Source organism: Boleophthalmus pectinirostris, unplaced genomic scaffold (assembly GCF_026225935.1).
Source record: "Boleophthalmus pectinirostris isolate CB_2022bp ecotype Guang Dong unplaced genomic scaffold, ASM2622593v1 HiC_scaffold_20, whole genome shotgun sequence".
Classification (NCBI taxonomy): Eukaryota; Metazoa; Chordata; class Actinopteri; order Gobiiformes; family Gobiidae; genus Boleophthalmus; species Boleophthalmus pectinirostris.
Window position 1 is genome coordinate 20518418 of NW_026571153.1, and position 18030 is coordinate 20536447.

Genomic DNA, 18030 nt, shown 5'->3' on the forward strand with positions numbered 1-18030 from the left:
CTTTGGGACACCACTTAATATGGCACATTTGATTGACAGCTGAAAAATGGAGGGTCGAGGAGAGGAATCAAGGAGAAGGAAGTGAGGAAAGAGAAGTGAGACGTGCCCCAAATGTACCCGTCGTCCATGTCTTTTGTAACACCTCTTATCCTTTTTCCACTCAGCCTCTTGTCTCTGTCTGTCAGGCTCTTTCCTTTATGAAAAACACACAGTTCCTCTTTTCCAACACATTTTCCTCCCTGTGCATCTGCTGGACCTCTCCCACCTGCTACAGACACTGCTGATTCAGCCCAGTGCAGATACAAGCTGCTAATTGGCTCCATGTCCTTGCTCAGAAAACACTTGCTGAAATGAATGATTTTACTGTCTTTCATTACAACAGGCACTTTCTTTAGATATTATAGATTCAAATTATCAAAGGGCCCATATTACACTATTTTCTGATCTGTTATCATGTTGGTTCCTCATCAAAAACATACCTGAAGTTGTGTTTTGTTTCATTCACACATGTTTAACACACAAATCCTGCATATTTAGGTTGAGTTCCTCTCTTATGTGGTAATACATGAAGTGCTCCACTATGTTTTTAAACTATTAAAACTTCTCTAGAATCATTTGGATAATTTCAGTTCTGGAATTGCCAATCTCTACTGAACTAAAGGTAAACATTTTTGAGATGTATACAGACAAATAATAAAGGATTACTCAAACATGTGTGAATGAAACAAAACGCAACTCCAGGTATATTTTTGAGGAGATAACAATATTCTAAGCTCACAAGAGTCAATTTTGCATAATATAAGACCTTTAACAAAACAAGAATAAAAGTCCATATAGCGTTTCTCATGCATCTAAATATTGCAGTTTTGCTTTGGCACTGGGCATCTCCAACAACAGCACAGTTCACATTTCAATTTTTTAATATCAATTTTGCTGACAGGGTGCCTTTTTTTAACTTGACTAATTTTAACTTCATCTTCCAGTAAAATAATTTATTTTGAGAATGCCTTATTTTATAATCAGAGGCATCAGACTAGAGGGTTTAAAAGATACTGTTTACCCAGAGCCTAGAACAGGGAGGGGCCCTTCACAAAATCTGCAATATGCAATTTTCATGTAGAGAACATGTAATACGGTAGCCAGGCTGGCGCCACCTAGTGCCTCCTCTCAATTTCATTTCTCTCCAGCGAGTAGGTCAGGAATCAGAATACACTAGAGGGTTTGCAAGAACCCCAGAAGTTGTAGACCGCACACTGACCAATCCACAAGAGCTGTGAAGCCATGACGTCAAACTCAAGTGTCTGTCTGGGTCCCTTTTGTGGTACAGCACAACAGTAAACAAAGCGGTCGAGATGGACGTAGACGAAGCCGGAACAATGAGAATGTTTGGTGAATTTTATCAAGGAAAAAGACATTTTTGTCCTTCTTCCTATGGGATTTGGTGCATTACATACCAAATAGCAGCGATTGGTTAAATAAAAAAAGTACCTGCCTACTGTCGAGTGAACAAATCCTAATGCTGCAAGGTTAGATGCTTTCCATGAAGTGAAACTGATTGATGAATCAAGGTAGAAATTAAGGCCCACCTAGGTGATTCGTACCCAGGGCTCCGAATTTTGTACTACACCCCTGTTTACAGTTATTACACCACCAGCTTTCTCTTTCTCGATCATGTATTTAAGAGACAGCTTTCTATTTAGTTAAAATAAAGGTCTGTGTTTAAACTCATTTCTGATATGAATCTTTCCTGGGGCCTTTCATTTTCTTGGAGCTTGCATGTAATTTACACTTGTGGCTTGTGCTCCCTGAGTGTCTGGATCAGTTCTTTTTTATTTTAATTCATACTGTGCATGTACTTCAATTGCATTCATTTGCCCTATTACCCTGGGCTATACTAATTCTATCCATACTACACTCAAGGTGCATCCGGTGAAGGGTCCATCAAATGCTTTTCTCCGTGGAGATGTTATTGCTTTGTCTGGAATGTTTCACAGTATAGCATTAAACCTTTCTATCTTCATGGAGACAAAATCAGACTAATTTACAGATCAGGTCTATAGAGAGGCAACCCCGCTAAAGTCAGAATGCCTGTTTTTCTACATATCTTTGAGCTATAAACCATCTGTAATTGAATAAATATAAGGTAGACTTGTTTAATGTCATACTGTGGAACATGCTGTGACATATCCAAACAAGCAGGTGACAGACCCCCAACCAAAAGGTTACGTAGTGCACCATTAAAAAAACAAAACAAGGACTTTCCCATCAGACTGTTACAAATATTTCAAACTACACTGTCTCTTGTTAGCTCCTGTTTGTTTTCCACTATTTTTCACTCTCCATGGCACCCCTTGCACTATCAGTGTTTTTCTCCCATCCCGCCTTATCATCCAGGTCCCCCACAGTTCCGTTCCTCTGTCCCTCTTCTGCCCCGTTCCGTGCTGCGTTGGTGGGGGTTAGTAAATGGTCAGACCCGCCCCCAGCCACCCGCGGCACTGGTCCTTCGCCTCTGACTCTGAGAATCCCCATTTGTGTGTATGTGTGTGTGTGTGTGTGTGTGTGTGTGTGTGCATGTGTGTGTGCGTGTGTGTGTGTGTGTAGCAGCGTGATTGGCAGAGTGCCCACCGCAGCCTCCTGTGGTGAAACTCCAGCTCTGAAGAGGTTGGATCACTGCCCAGTCTGACCCTCTCTCTCTCTCTCTCTTTCCTCTCGCTCCTCTTGCTCTCTCTCTCTGTTTGTCTGTCTCTTTCTCTCCTCTTTCTCTCTGTCTCCTCTCTCTTTCTGTCTGTCTGTCTCTCTTCTCTCTCTCCTCTCTCTGTCTGTCTGTCTGTCTCTCTTCTCTCTCTCGCACTCTCTCCCTGTCTCTCTCTGTCTCTGTCACACACACAGACACACACACACACAAACACACACACATATCTACGCACACAGGCACAGATGTGGGCTAGTACTGCTCTAACAAACCGATAAGACTTGAGGAAACACAAAGCAGACCACAGAATCCCTCATTCTCTAGTTCTAGGCAACTCTCTATAGAATGGTGTTGGTTTTTTTTCCTTTTTTTTGTTTTTTTGTTTTTGTTTTCTTGTATTTGCTAAAAGTTTAGAATGTAAAACTTTCACAAATGAAACATAAATGGATCAGCACAACAGTGGTCTCAATAATTAAGAAAAAAAAAAGCACACAGCAGAAAGCTATAAACTGTATAAAAAAAAAAGTGGACTTAATGACGTCACCCATAGTGTTCAGCACCACTCAAATGAAGCTCGCTGGGCTCTATATTATGAATAGTATTTTTTGGATGGACAACATAGTGATGGACAACATGTAGAGCGAATTAATTAACATTTGAAGACCAAAATGATGAGGCTCACTGCAGCACTTACAGAGAGAGGGACAACAATATTCCAGTGTAAGACAATGGGAGCCAGAGTCAGTAGAAGCTTGAAGAGCCCGGACTTCCTATTTGGAACGCGGTGGGTAGCACATTAACGATGTCCATTTATATACAGAGTCTGGGTTAAGCTTAGGTTTCTACAGTTTTGATAAAAGATTTATTTGTTCTTACATAATTCGACAATGAATGGAGAAACTCAAACCAAATCGTTTAAGGGGCCATGTTATGCTATTTTGTAATCTATGTTATAATGTTTTGTTTCCTCATCAAAATTTACCTGGAGTTGTGTTTTATTTCATTCACACATTTGTAATACACAAATCCTGCATATTTAAGATGAGTTCTTCTCTCAAACACATAACATTTTGCTTTGTACCTTCACTAGAATCATTTGGATGATTTCAACTATGAAAAGTAAAAGGTAGCTGTTAACTTGAAAACTACCACTTGAGAGCATACAGACAGTAATGCACAATAATATTATTATAACATTATAACATGGTTTAAACATCACACGAGATAATTATGTTTAATATAGAATCTGTACGATATGGTATAGCAAGACAAAATGATCAGTTTCCGTTTTCCAACCTTGGTTTGCCCGTTTACAGTGAGGCCCACTTCCTCTGACTCCCACTGTACAGATAAATGTTCCTCTATCCAAATAATAATGCATAGGTTTACATTTAGGAAAGTATTGTTCCATCATAATCAAAGCTTTCAAAACTGCTTTGTATACAGTGTGGGGAAGTAAGTGAATACATGTACCAAGAATACGTACCCGGAATACTAATTTTGAGTCACTGATTCCAGTACAGTTACTTTTTAATTTGGTGGTACATTGCAAAAAATAAAATCTAGCCAAATTAAGGTTACTTGTATTAAGAAAGTTTCATCATGATTTGAGTCAATTTCACTGGACAAGTAACATTATCTACCAAGACTTTTGTAGTTAAAATATGAAAACACATATCTCTACACTTAAAATAAGAAAAACACAACTCTTTGCACTTAAAAAAAGAAACAAAGTATGCTGTTGCTTGAATTAAGAAAAACACTTTTATTCCATTGATAGATAATTTTACTTGTCAAGTTGAATTTACTCAAATAAAGTCAACTTCCCTAGACATTACTTTTTGCAGTGTATTCGGAATACAGTTACTTTCATTAAATCAAAGGAGTACATGGTGGTACATGATCACATGATTTAGACTTCAAACTGCACAAAATTAGTAAGAACAATAGAAAACATATTGCTCTTATAGCGTGTGCATGTGTTTTCCTATAATTGTTGTTTTTAAAGGTACATTATCGAACTTTTTGGTTGGGCATCCTTTCTACTGTTGGTTTCTATGGAAATGTCATTGCTCTGCCTGGAGTGTTCCATAGTATGATATTAAACACCTCTACATTTATTCAGTTACAAGTGGTTTTATAGCTCAAAACTATAGAGAGAAACAGGCATTCTGACTGTGAGCATGGTTGCCTCTCCACAGATCTGACCTGTAACTTGGTCTGGTTTGGTCTCAGTGGAGATAGAAAGGTTTAATAGTATACTGTGAAATATTCCAGAGAAAGCAATGACAACTCCATGGGGAAAAGCTTTTGATGGACCCTCTACCAGAAAAGTTACACAATGCACCTTTAATCCTACGCTGCCTTTGTACACAATTATGTAAATCTAACTTTGAGTGAAAGTATTCTAAGTACTCAGAATAAAGTACTCTGATTGGACCACGTATCAGAATACATTACAAAACACATTTTAATTCAGTTATTCAGTATTCTGTAACTACATTTTCAAAGTATTCTTCCCATCACTGATTGCTTAGCCCACATGTTAGCATTCTATCATAAGTCTTTTAGCGTCTGGAAGCCAACAACAGAACAGCATGTTTTTTATCAGTCCTCTGGCACATCTTGCACAATCGTGTCACACTTTCCACGTTACGGTCAACTAGGCTCCACTCTCTCATACGCGCTGCTCTGAACCTCCGGGCCACACTCACAAATGAGAAAAGTTCACTTGTTTACATTTTAGTGGTTCTACTCTCTAAGCCCTTCTTTATGTCCCTTAATAACTTCCTTGTATTTGAAAGTGAAGTGATGGATTAGGAGCTAGCACAACTCCCGTACAGAGATGGAAGAAATGAAGTAAAAGTACTGAACACATTTTTAGGTTTCTGTAAATTTAACAGTGTACTTTTTACTTCGCTACATTTGAGAGCAGGTATTTGGACTTTCCACTCCACTACATTTTTGAACAGGACTGAGAAGTAAAAGTGTTTTTTATATGATTTTAAGATTTGGCTTTGAGCAAACAAAAATAAATACACAAAATTCTTGAGAAAAATAAGAAATTGCTATCTGTTATCCAAAGTATGTATAATTTTTTAATCACTACATTTAACTTGTTTGACATACTTTCACTTTTTAGTCTTAAAGTACATTTTTAAATGGGTATTTCAATACTTTTAAACATTTTTTCATAACATTTATAGTGGAGGGTCCACCACCTGTTCATCGCCATGGAAATATTAATGTTTTGTCTAGATTGTTCCACGGTATAGATTAAACCTAACTACCATGAGGGAGATGAGTAGGTCACAGCTCTACTCTACATTACAATTCAGATCTGTGGAGAGTCGCACCTACTGTATGCACAGAAGGAATTATGGTACTTTTGAGCAATAGACACACCCATTATGAGTAAAGTGGGTGTAGATGGGTGTGTTTAAAGTCAAAGCAATAACATCACCATAGAGACAAGTAGGTACCGAACCCTCCACCAGAAAAGTTCTGTAATGTACATTTAAGTAACAAAATTGAGTACTTCATTCACCACTGCTCCCATATCTCTTCTGCAGATGTGGTCCTTATAGGTTTGACCAGTCTGCCCCTGACACTTGGACGACAGCTCCGCTGTGGTTACGGTACATGAGATCACCCCGATTCGGAATAAAGAGGGGTGACGTCAGGCTCTGGCTCATCTCTTGTGCTGGTGAGTCAGGATGAGGCAGAGGTAAACCACGAAGAAGACAGGAAAAGATGGCGTTTATATGACGGTAGTAAGAGGGGAGAATATAAACACAAGTGTAATCATAAAAGTAAGTGAAGGAAGAAGAAGAAAAAGATATTTGGGTTAACTTCATATCAGTTTGAAGCTTGTCTGAAAGTGTGTGTGGTGAATTCAGAAAGGGGACTTAAGGTCACTTACAAATCCAAGGTTCCATATTCATAGCTTGTTTATTTATTTATTTATTTGTCTTTTAATGAGCCCATATTACACTATTTTCTGATCATGTTTCCTCATCAAAAACATACCTGCAATTGTGTGGAGTTGTTTCACTCATATATGTTCAACACACAATCACTTCATTTTAGGCTGAGTTCTTCTCTCAAATAGAAAACACTCCACCTTGTGATGTCATGTGGTAATACAGAAAGTGCTCCACTGTGTTTTTAAACTCCATACAACTTCACTTGAATCATTTGACTGTTTTCAGCTCTGGAATTGCCAGTTGCTATTGAACTAAAAGTAAAAGGTAGCTGTTAATTTGAAAACTGCCACTTGATGGCATCACATGAGCTTTAGAGATGTAGACAGACTAATAATAAAGGATTACTTAAACATGTGTGAATGAAACAAAACACAATTCCAGGTATGTTTTATGAGAAGGTAACAACATCATAACATAATGACAGCTCATAAGAGTCAATTCTGTGTAATATAGGACCTTTAAGTATGAATGATTGTTGATTAGAATACTATTCATATAAGATATGATTTAATAGCAAATACTTAATTTAATGAGTTAGCCAAATTTTAGCATCAATGACCCATACTACTATGTACATTTTTTTTCTGACATATTATTCATAATCAGGTTAAGTGTAGGGTTAGAATGAGGGTTAAAGGTTGTGAAAAAGACCCATCCAAGGCTAATAGTAATAGCTTTTATAACATGGGGCTTATTAACATTTTTATTAAATTCCATTTATTTGAATTGTAAAACACGGTTCTCTCTCTCATTACCATAAACTGTTATAGCACCTGGAGCTAAATGCAGCACTTCACATTGACCTTTTGACCTTTGACACCGTGCCATTGACCTCTGACCTCTCCCCCCATAAACACAGACCTCCAGTTTTATAACCTTCTCAGACCACCTGACACACATTTACGAGGATGTTCTGACCCTTCCAACTACATTTGTCTTCTATGTTATTGATTAGCAAAAATAAACTGATTCAAATTCAAAATGTCATTTATTAGCAGTTGACTGGAAATACTTTTAATTTTTTTTGCTTCTTCTTTCAATCGAGTCAGTGATTTTGTTTCAGTGTGATTAAAAAATATATAATTACAGTATTCGGTGTGCAGCCTGCAGGCCTATTGAAAATGTATGTGATTTTATGCCATTAAAACAACTCTTACTTCATGGAGCTGCCTGGATTGAATACTTCTGACAGTATTAAATGATATCTACACAAACCACATTTTATTTGTAATGTTTAAAATAAAACAATCCCAAGAAAATAAGGAGTTGGACACACGTTACATTACCCCCTCCCTTCCCAACATGGCCACTGTCATCATTTGAATCTCCAGCCCCGGCGGTCACAGGCCCACTTCATTAACCTTGAGAGGGTTCACGTCTGCCTATCCTCCCAGTGATGTCATGTTCACAGATGGGGGGCCTTGTAGGGAGGTGTGCCAGTGTGTATGTGGATTTGACCAGTGCACAAGGGGGAGTTTGAGTGGTGCGGGGGTCCCATTTGTTTGTTTTGCCCTCCAGACGTGTCCCAGGGCAGATTAAGGGATTTAGCTCTAGGGGGTGGCACAGGAGGGACCAGAAATCCTCACCACATCTACATGCATGGTCTATCAACGCACTTAAGTACCAAAGAGGTCAAAGGAAGCTGACTCTTTTATGTCTGCTTTTGTTCTGGGTAAAAGAAATGGGTGTTGGAGAGGAAGAGCTAGTACGGTTAGACAAAATAAACTTAAAAATGGCACAGCATTAAAGGGTTAAAGACGATAATTAGTCATGTGCTGATGCTACGGTCCTAATCCCTAACTTCTTTAAGAACTTCTTAGTGAACCCAAAACCTTATAGCCGACTCAGCTACAGCTATGGTTTTCTGAGAACAGTTGATAAGAGGAAGTATGTGTCTGCCACTTTGCATGCTATAAGCAGGAAATTGCATTCAGAAATAGCGTTTTTTCCTAAAAGTGACTTTGGTCGTGGCAACTCAGTCACGCATTTCACTAGTTCTTCAGTTGCTAACAGTTCTTCAGTTACACCATAATGTTGTTTCCTCATCAGAAACATGCCTGGAGTTATGTTTTGTTTCATTCACACATGTTTAACACACAAACCCTGCATATTTAGGTTAAGTTCTTCTCTAAGAAAGAAAACACTCTGTTCCACCTTATGATGCCATATGGTAATATTCCACTGTGTTTTCAAACTCCATACACCTTCTCTAGAATCATATGGATGATTTCAACCCTTAAACCTCCAGTTTCTACTGAAGTAAAGCTAAAAGGCAGCCCTTAACATGAAAAGTACTGCTTCAGGACATCACATGGTGGAACAGAGCATTTTGAGCTTTGGAGATGTCGACAGACTAATAATGCAGGATTTCTTAAAGATGTGTGAATGAAATAAAACATAAGTCCAGGTATGTTTTTGATGGAGTACATCTAACATGGACTAAAGTTCATAAGAGCTAATTTTGTGTAATATAGGACCTTTAAATAAGGCGTCATATATCTGTGCAATGTATAGTTTTAAAGATCCTCACAAAATTGCACTAATGGAACAGTAAAATACACTTTTTATGAAATTCCATTTCTGTGGTGTACTGAGGGCTCACACAGCCAGGCAGCTCAGTCTTTATCTTAGCCTGAGTCATAAGAGGTATAATACTCCCTACAACAGGAGCAACACTATCAGTGTCTTGAGGGTTCATGTCTGGGTCCCGTTGGTGGTGGTGAATTCTCCTGTGTTAGGAGACTTATATGTATACAGTATATATAAAATCTGACCACATGCAACATTGTAAATTATATGCTGTCAGCTTCATTGTGCTGCCTCTAAGCCTCAAATCCTAACCCCCTCCATAACCCCATCCCGCCACGTGCACGAGTGTGTGTGTCACTCTGGAGAATGGTTAAGCAGAGGAAGGAGGGGGCGGGGCTTGTCGGGTGGCCGCTGGTGCAAACAAAACAAATCAACGCCAAGCTCAAATCTAACCGCGAGTCGGCGAGGTCCGTGCAATGGGGGCCATAGTGTGGTGTGGCCCCTTTTGTAATGTATATGCGCTGTTCACTGCGGGACCCTTTCCATGTGACAGGCCATTGTTAAGCCCCGCCCACGAGACAAGGCACCAAGTTGGACGGCAATTGTTTTATGGAAATGTGCGCAGGGCTGGCCGGGTGTCTGCCAGGCGGAGGACAGCCAAGGAGGGTGGGGTGGATTTGGGTAGGGTTGGGTCAGAGAGAGAGAGAGAGGGGAGGGGTGGGGCCTTGGGGGGTCTTGAGAGGGGTAGATGTGACGCCGACCCCAGTGGATGCCCCTGACCCCGAGCAGATGGCCAGGCAAGCCTCTCTCCTCTGAGCCAGAATTAATAGCGTGTGCCGTGTCACATTGTCTGACTGAGGCGAAAAGGGACCCCCCCTCTCTCCTCTCTCTCTCCAGTCCTTCTCTCACTCCTAACCACCTTTCTTTCTTTTTTCTGCTTCATCTTTGCATCTCATACACTTCAGACAGGGCATTTGAATCTGCCTTACATCGGCCCACACACTTGGCCTGACCCTCATTCTTACCTTTACATGCAAAACGGTGGCCGCCTGCGATCGGGCGAAAGAGAGTTCACAGAGGTTTGTTTCATTGTGCTCAAAAGATGAATAAATGCACTACTCTTAGACCTTCTGTTTCCCTGTACCATCTCTTTTCTGTATATAACCGTCTGCTGACATCTCTCAGCTCCACATTGCATCTGAACTATGACATTGCTTACTTTTCAGCACAATGTAAGTCCTAAATTCTTTTATGTAGCTGTTTCTATAGCCTGTGTCTCTTTTGCAGGTACACACTGTTTCAGTGTTCATCATTAGTTTATATACTCTCCACACACTATACCAGAACTTTGACCAATCAGATGCACAGTTTGGGGCCTTTGTCTGGTTTGTTCAGCATTAAATGGCAGGCTACCATACTCGAAAGAAACATTAGGACACATATTCTTATGTGTTTCTCCTTTCTCATAGACTGTATAAAGAAGTGGACGAAGAGAGTCACCCAAAGCTTTTGGCTCCAGTCAAATGAGGCCAGCAATTATAGGAGCAAATTTGGAGCTGATTAGGAATAGAAATTGATTTATGGACAAAATAGCCAAATAAAACTACTAGAATCATGTAAGGTGGGTTAATATGAACATTTTAAGACCAACATGATGAGGCTCACTACAGCAGTAACAGAGAGAGGGGTGACAATGTTTCATTGTAAAGTCAATTGGAGTCTCCCCTTCTTATTAGTAACAAAGAAGCCATAGATTAATTGTTGAAGTTGAAGTTGAACTTTTCTGATGGAGGGGCCACCACCTGCGCAACATCACAGGAAGTATTTTTTACTAATAAAAAAATGGCTGATACTGAATAAATGCAAGGAATATAAGTTTAATTACCTCCGCCATGGAGGTTATGTTTTTGCCGGCGTTTGTCTGTTTGTTTGTTTGTTTGTCTGTTAGCAACATAACTCAAAAAGTTATGGACCGATTTTGATGAAATTTTCAGGATTTGTTGGAAATGTGAAAAGGAAGAACTGATTTCATTTTGGGGGTGATCCGGAAGAAATCCTGGATTCTGGATCACTTTGAAATTTTTGTTAACATTGTGGTAAATGGGGCCAGAAATTTTGTTTCTCAATATCTCGGTTAATTATTGACCAAACCCCATGAAATTTGACTCAGGGATGGACAATGGGATCCTCTTTCATATTCCAAATTGAAAGATACGAGACAAATATTTATGGAAAACACAATTAATATGAGGGGGACTGTAGTCCTTGGCGGAGGTCTGTGCTCTCTGAGTGCTTTTCTAGTTCTGTACTGTGACTACAGCAAAACAATAACAATAAATATAATATGCATAATGCACCTTTAAATAAATAAATTCATATGGCACACATGTAAAGACCACAGTCAAAATACATTAGCTCTTAGCACTCATTTGGAGTTTTAACAGGTCTTCATCATGTCATTTATGTTTTAAACCCCCTCTAACTCCTCCAGCCTCCCCATTGGCTCTCTCTCCTCACACACTCACTTCACCCCTTCATTTGTTCAGGCCTCTCTTTAGAAGCACACTCATTCACAGGTTAGCCCACTCGCCGGGGCTTTATAAAGGGACAATTAAGGCACCTGCGCCTCTAATGCCCCCCGCTGCATGGCCTGCCCCCCGCTTCCTTCAGCGCACTACACTGTTCTCCCCCATGTTCACAAATTTGCTTCAGCTACTATTCCATGTAATATTAATATGATTATAGACCTTTGTAACTGACATTAGCTTTCCCTTAATAAAGACATTTGGACAGAATCTAAATGGTTCAACTGAATGTTCAAATGTTCAACTATTTGTTTATGAATCACTTCATTTCCAAATTTTTCAAAAGTCAAGCAGCAATATTTGAATGAATGGAAAGACAGCAGCTGTGAGCTCTAACCCCTATCAGAATCTCATTTGTATATTGTAATAATAATAATACATTTTTATTCATAAAGCACTTTTAAAAACAAGGTTTACAAAGTACTGTACAAGCAGCATAGAACAATAAAAATAGCATACAGAGAGCACACTAAAACAGACAGTGATGCAAACAATATAATTACATATAATAGAATAAAAATAAATGAGGAATAAAAAATGATACTGATGCTGCTTATCTTCTCAGGCAGGTCATTCCAAAGCTGAGGCTGAAACTGGACTGAAAAGGCTCGATCACCCTTCATCCGGAGCCTGAACTTTGGAACAGCAAACAGGGACCTGCCTGAGGATCTAAGGTTGCTGGAGGGCTCGTACGGGGTTAAAAGTTCTGAAATGTAAGTTGATACAAAGCGTAAACTAAGACCTAAAAGTGATCAGTAAAATCTGAAAATCAATTCTAAAACACACAGGCAGCCAGTGAAGGGAAGCTACACCAGGGGTAATGTGTTCTGGGCCTTCAAAAAAGGTGAGAGTGACTCACTGAAAAACTGTTGGATGGTGCTATTTTTTGACTTTAATATAATTTGAGAGGTCCTTGTTTAGTAGTGTTGTAGTCACAACTAAGTCAGTTCTATATTGTCAGACTATGTTAAAACAAAGCTCAGATTAAAGTCTTAGAGTAACAGCGCTTCAGACCATGCAGTGCCTACAGTTAGCGTCACACCCCCAGGAAATGTTGATGACATAAGCTGCAAAGTATGAATAGAGATAGATCATACAGAGATAAGCAAGTATTTTAAGTTTGACCCTAATTATACTTATGTAACATTCTGTGTCCATAACCCCACCTCTTCCCCCTCTCCACAGATTGAATGGCTGCTGTGTCTGCCAGTACCAGATCACCTCTGCACGTCTTATCACAGGAGCTCTTCCTCTGCAGTCTGTTGGCTACAATCCACTCCAAATCACTTTTAACTGTACTTTTTAACCAGGAAACTGCAAAATGATCAGCTTATAAGTTTTGAGTTTAAGCAAAGTTTTGTTCTCTTTTGTTATTTGAAATTTTAGCAGCTTGAACCTGTGTCCTTCTATAAAAACCTATCTTTATGCAATTATCCAGTCTTGTAGTAGGCCTACCGGGAAGAAATGTTTGAAAATATAGTTACAGGATTGTGACTACCTGCATTAAAGGTGCATTGTGTAACTTTAGAGGGCCCATCAAATGCTTGTCTCATAAAACCACGTGTTTTGAATTTGAATAAATGGAAAGCAGAACTGGTTAATGTCATACTGTGGAACATTCCAGGCAGAACAATGACATCCCCACAGAGTAACATGTTTGACTGAGCCTCCACCAGAAAAGTTACATAGTGTACCTTTAAAATGTACAGTAAAACACCCCCCCACACACAGCAGAGTACATAAGACTACTTTATGTTTATTTCATGGCCTGTTATGCATTTATTTACCTCTGATTAGAGAAGGAAAAATCACACATGCACCACAAGAGCTGTGTTTTGTTTTTTCTCAATAACACTGTGCAGTTTGAAGTCTCAGTATGGCTGTAATTGCTATATTGACTTATTGTTCAATAAATCATAGTTGGAACAATAATATTTGGGAGTCAATATTTAGTGTTGGTCCTTTTCCTTTGTAATTGTGGGGAACTGTTTGTTATTTGTGTGTACTACGATGAGACTTGAGCAGTAGAGGGTTGAATAAATAACTTCTATGACTCATAATATACTCTAAATAAATAACTACTACTATAACTCCTAAGTGTTTCAATCTGCTACTTATTTATTGCAGCTCATGGTTTTTTAAAGGGCTAGTACATTTAGACTATTTTTTTTTTTTTAGATAATCCTGATTTTGTGTTATTGTGTTAGGGGTATAAATTTGTTTAAATATATTACACTTCCAAAATGTTCTTATTTTGACAGGTCTACTCAATAATATGGTCAAACACCACTATACTTTTTTTTTTTTGGAAAGCACCACGAAATAAAAAAATTACAGCTCCAGAAATTACACAAATTTAATATATCAAAACACCTCAACTCTGAATGACATTTCACTTCCTATATCACGCGTAGTTGACTATTGTGAGCTTTTAGCCATGTTAGAATGTTGTTAACTCCTCAAAAACTTACCTGGAGTTGTATAGTCTGTCTAAATCTCCAAAGCTCAAAATACTTTGTTTCACCTTGTGATGTCCTGCTGCTGTAATTTTCAAAGATAACAGCTACATTTTACTTTTTTGTTAAGTGAAGATTGGCAAGTCCAGGGCTGAAATTATACAAATGATTCTAGTAAAGCTGTACGGAGTTTAAAAACACAGCAGAGCACTTCCTGTATAACCACATGACATCACAAGACAGAACAGATCTTAATTTGTCTGAGAAAAGAACTCAGCCTAAATAAACAGGGTTTGTGTGTTAAACAGGTGTGAATGAAACAAAACACAAGTCCAAGTCTGTTTTTAAAGAGGAAGCAACATTATACCATAAATTAGATAACAGCATAATATGGGCCCTTTAAGTAAAAATGTGCAAAAAATATACTTGAGCAAACTGTCTCGACACATGTTTCCTGTTCATGTTTGTGTGTGAGAAGGTCAGCTCCAAACAGCCAACTGTGCGTGTGATTTACAAGGTCAGAAGTGCAAGTACTGCTGAAAAACATGGCTGTACTTTTTGCCATATTTCTTTTGTTATAAACTCATGGAGCGATCTTTTTGTTGTAAGTTTGAAATTGTCTCGGTAAAAATATATAATTGTTCTCTCTATAGTGACATTATCAGCTGCTTGACAGAGGCAATGGGCCAAGCCAAACTCTGGTTATTTTGCTGGATGTAAATATCCCATGGGTTTTTAGCAAAGTGGATAACTTTACTTTTGTTGGAAGCTTCGATTGTTATGACATTCTTAAACTTTTCTGATTAGCCTCGAAAGAATTTTGATTTTCAGATGGATCATTTTTCTACAAAAGCAAAGTTTATAGACCCAATAGACCATTTAAGGGGTAAAGGTTTCAACCACATCCTGACAACAAAACATAAAAAGTCTATTCCCAAAAGTTTTCAATTTGGAGAACTGACCTCTGTTTTTTCCATTTGTTTTCCAACACCATGCATGTTTGTAAATTACTGCTTGTTTTTATTTCTTTTTCAGACTGCACGTGTTGTCTCATGCATTTGAAAATTTGACTCTTGAGCAACGTTGATTCATTTGGGGAAAGTCAAAGCTTGAGCAAAATAAAAAAAGTTTATTTGCAAATTTATGTCTTAAGGGGGTTAGTCATAGGTGGCGAAAGATTGGCAAGGACTGAAATTCTGGCCAAAAATAATAGAATTTGTTACTACTTTGAGGAATTTCTTCTTCAAATTATGTTATAATAGTAATACAAAGAAACAACATGTAGATCATATATATTTTCTATATGTATTTGGTCTTTGTATTATAATATATTGTGATGTGTGAGCTACCATATCCAGATAATTTCCCTTGTGGATCAGTAAACCAAAAAGTTACACAGTGCACCTTTAAGTAAATCTGTGTTCTACTTACTTCTTTGTCACAGAGCATCTCTTTCCCTGGTTTATGAGATGGCACTGAGCCTTATGGTGTGTCCTGCTGAACTTTCATACAATTTAGACATAATTTTCTACTTATAAAACTTTATATATAAAACTTTATATGCTGTTTGTATTAAGAAAAACAAAACAAAACATAATATAGGTCTATAGTTGGACTTTCACTTCACTTTCATTGACAGTTCCCCCATATTCCCCGCGGCCTGAAGTGACATGCTTTTCCCAGTGTGTTTTGTTCACATAAACAAAGGCATCCAGCCGTGTTCATATTCTTTACTTCACACAGCAGAAAGCCTCTGTCATATTTCATGATCCGACCTGCTTTTTTAATCAATCTACAATATCCCGAGGCAACGTTTATTTTGAAATATGGCGACAGGAAACACAGCCAAATCAGCCTGGCGATGTTGCAAAGCAGTTTCAACACTTTGGGGCTTATGAAAATGGATGCAGCATTCAATTCTCCTCTGAACCATTTGGGAAGTGCATGGTTGCAGAGTCGTTATTGGTGGAGACGTGCTGTTTTCTGACCTTTGCAAGTGTATCCAAGCCTGTTGTTTCATATGATAACTATATTACATTATTTGGTTATTGCGTTTTTTGAAAGCTCATGTCTCAACCCGTTACTGACAACAAAATGCAGAATGTGGAGTGAAAGCAATCATTAAATTATCTGATATTACACATGTGTATTATGAATATATCAAAATATAAAGAAGAAATAAGAGAAAATGCTCAGCTGCCCAATGATAGGCCCCAGATAAGACTTTGGTTTAAGACAGCTTGGAATAGAGACGCTGCTCCTCCACACTGAAATATTAAAGGTGCACTGCACAACTTTTCTGGAGGAGGGTCTGCCACCTACTTGTCTCCATGGAGATGCTATTGTTTTGCCCGAAATGTTCCATATCTGTGCCATTTATTAATTACAGGTGTTTCTGTTGCTTCCTTCTGTGAATAGGGGTGACTCTCCACAGATCTGAACTGTAATGTAGTGTATGCCGTAACCTGCTTGTCTCCCTCGTAATAGATTTAATCTATACTGTGGAACATTCTAGACAAAACAATAACATTTTCATAGAGACAAACAGCTGGTGCACACTCCACTAGAAATGTTACACAGTGCAGCTTTAAAGAGTTCCAGACTGATGTACTTTTTCCTGAGCCATTATACTTGTCTAACAGGTTACACACAGTATAAATAATGTATTATTTTACGTACATTTCTTCACCTCTCTGTAGAATGTAAGTCAGTCATATCTTGTTACTTATTTTCTGATGTCTAATACGAGCTGACTGAGAGCTGGTATAGCGTGCCTGTCCTCTCTTCAACACACACACACATACACAGAGGCACACGCACTTGTGCATGCACACACATATACACAGATCCGACACACGCACACATACTCTTGGCAGCTTGAACTCACCATGAACTTCAGTGCTAGAGGAAAGAGGGGAAGCGTCTCATCCTTCTTGCTTCTGATTTGTTCGAAAGCTTTGCAAAACGGTTTCCCCTGACAGTCTCCAAACGCATGGGCCTGTCTCTGTGACCGTCTGTGATGATCTCGTGATACAAAAAGGGGAAGCGCTGCCGAGGGAGGAGAGCTCTTTTGATGGTGGACTTTGAGACTCTATTCATCAGAGGCTCTGACCTGCGCTGCCCTGTGGGATTTCCCTGGAGCTCGGACAGCTGGACATGAGGCCAGGATGCTCCAGGACGCCCACTTTCCTCAGCTCTGACTGATGTTAGACAATTGTATTCAGTGGAGGCGGATGCTAATATTGTAAGGGTGGGATGAATAACAAATAGGGCTGAACACAAATGTCTATTTTAAAGTTGTACTATGTAACTTTTTTGTTACTGCTTGTTTCTATGGATAAGTCATTGTGAATGTTCCACAACACTATCTTACTCTACCTTAAATTTACTTAATTACAGATGGTTTTAGTGCTCAAAAATGCCTAGAAAAATAACCATTCTGACGGTGAGTGGGGTTGGTTCTCCACAGATATGACCTGTAATGGTTTGGATTGGCCTCCATGAAGACAGGAAGGTTTGTTATCATACTGTGACAAATTCCAGATGAAGCAATAACAGCTCCATGGAGAAAATTATTTGACGGAACCTCCACCAGAAAAGTTGTGGTCACAAATGGCAAATCACTCAGTCAGCATTATTGGAAAAATGTAATCTCATATTTTTATTGAAAGGGAAAATCTTGAGCAACTTAAAGGGCCCATGTTACATTATTTTCTGATCTGTTATAGTAAAATGATTTGGATACTTTCAGCCCTGGAATTGCCAATCTCTACTAAACAAAA

General features: G+C 38.7%; 2 long non-coding RNA genes across 2 annotated transcripts in view; one reads left to right on the forward strand and one right to left on the reverse strand.

Annotated features, from left to right (window-relative positions):
• LOC129409684 (uncharacterized) overlaps positions 1-17426 on the reverse strand; it is a 31164-nt gene extending 13738 nt beyond the window's left edge. The window contains exon 1 of the long non-coding RNA XR_008632524.1: positions 17136-17426. This is a non-coding gene — a long non-coding RNA (uncharacterized LOC129409684). The remainder of the gene's footprint in view (positions 1-17135) is intronic.
• Positions 12368-13801, forward strand: LOC129409683 (uncharacterized). Its single transcript, XR_008632523.1, has 3 exons — positions 12368-12505; positions 12581-12636; positions 12978-13801. It is a non-coding gene; the product is annotated as an uncharacterized LOC129409683 (long non-coding RNA).
• Positions 17427-18030: the final 604 nt, after the last annotated feature.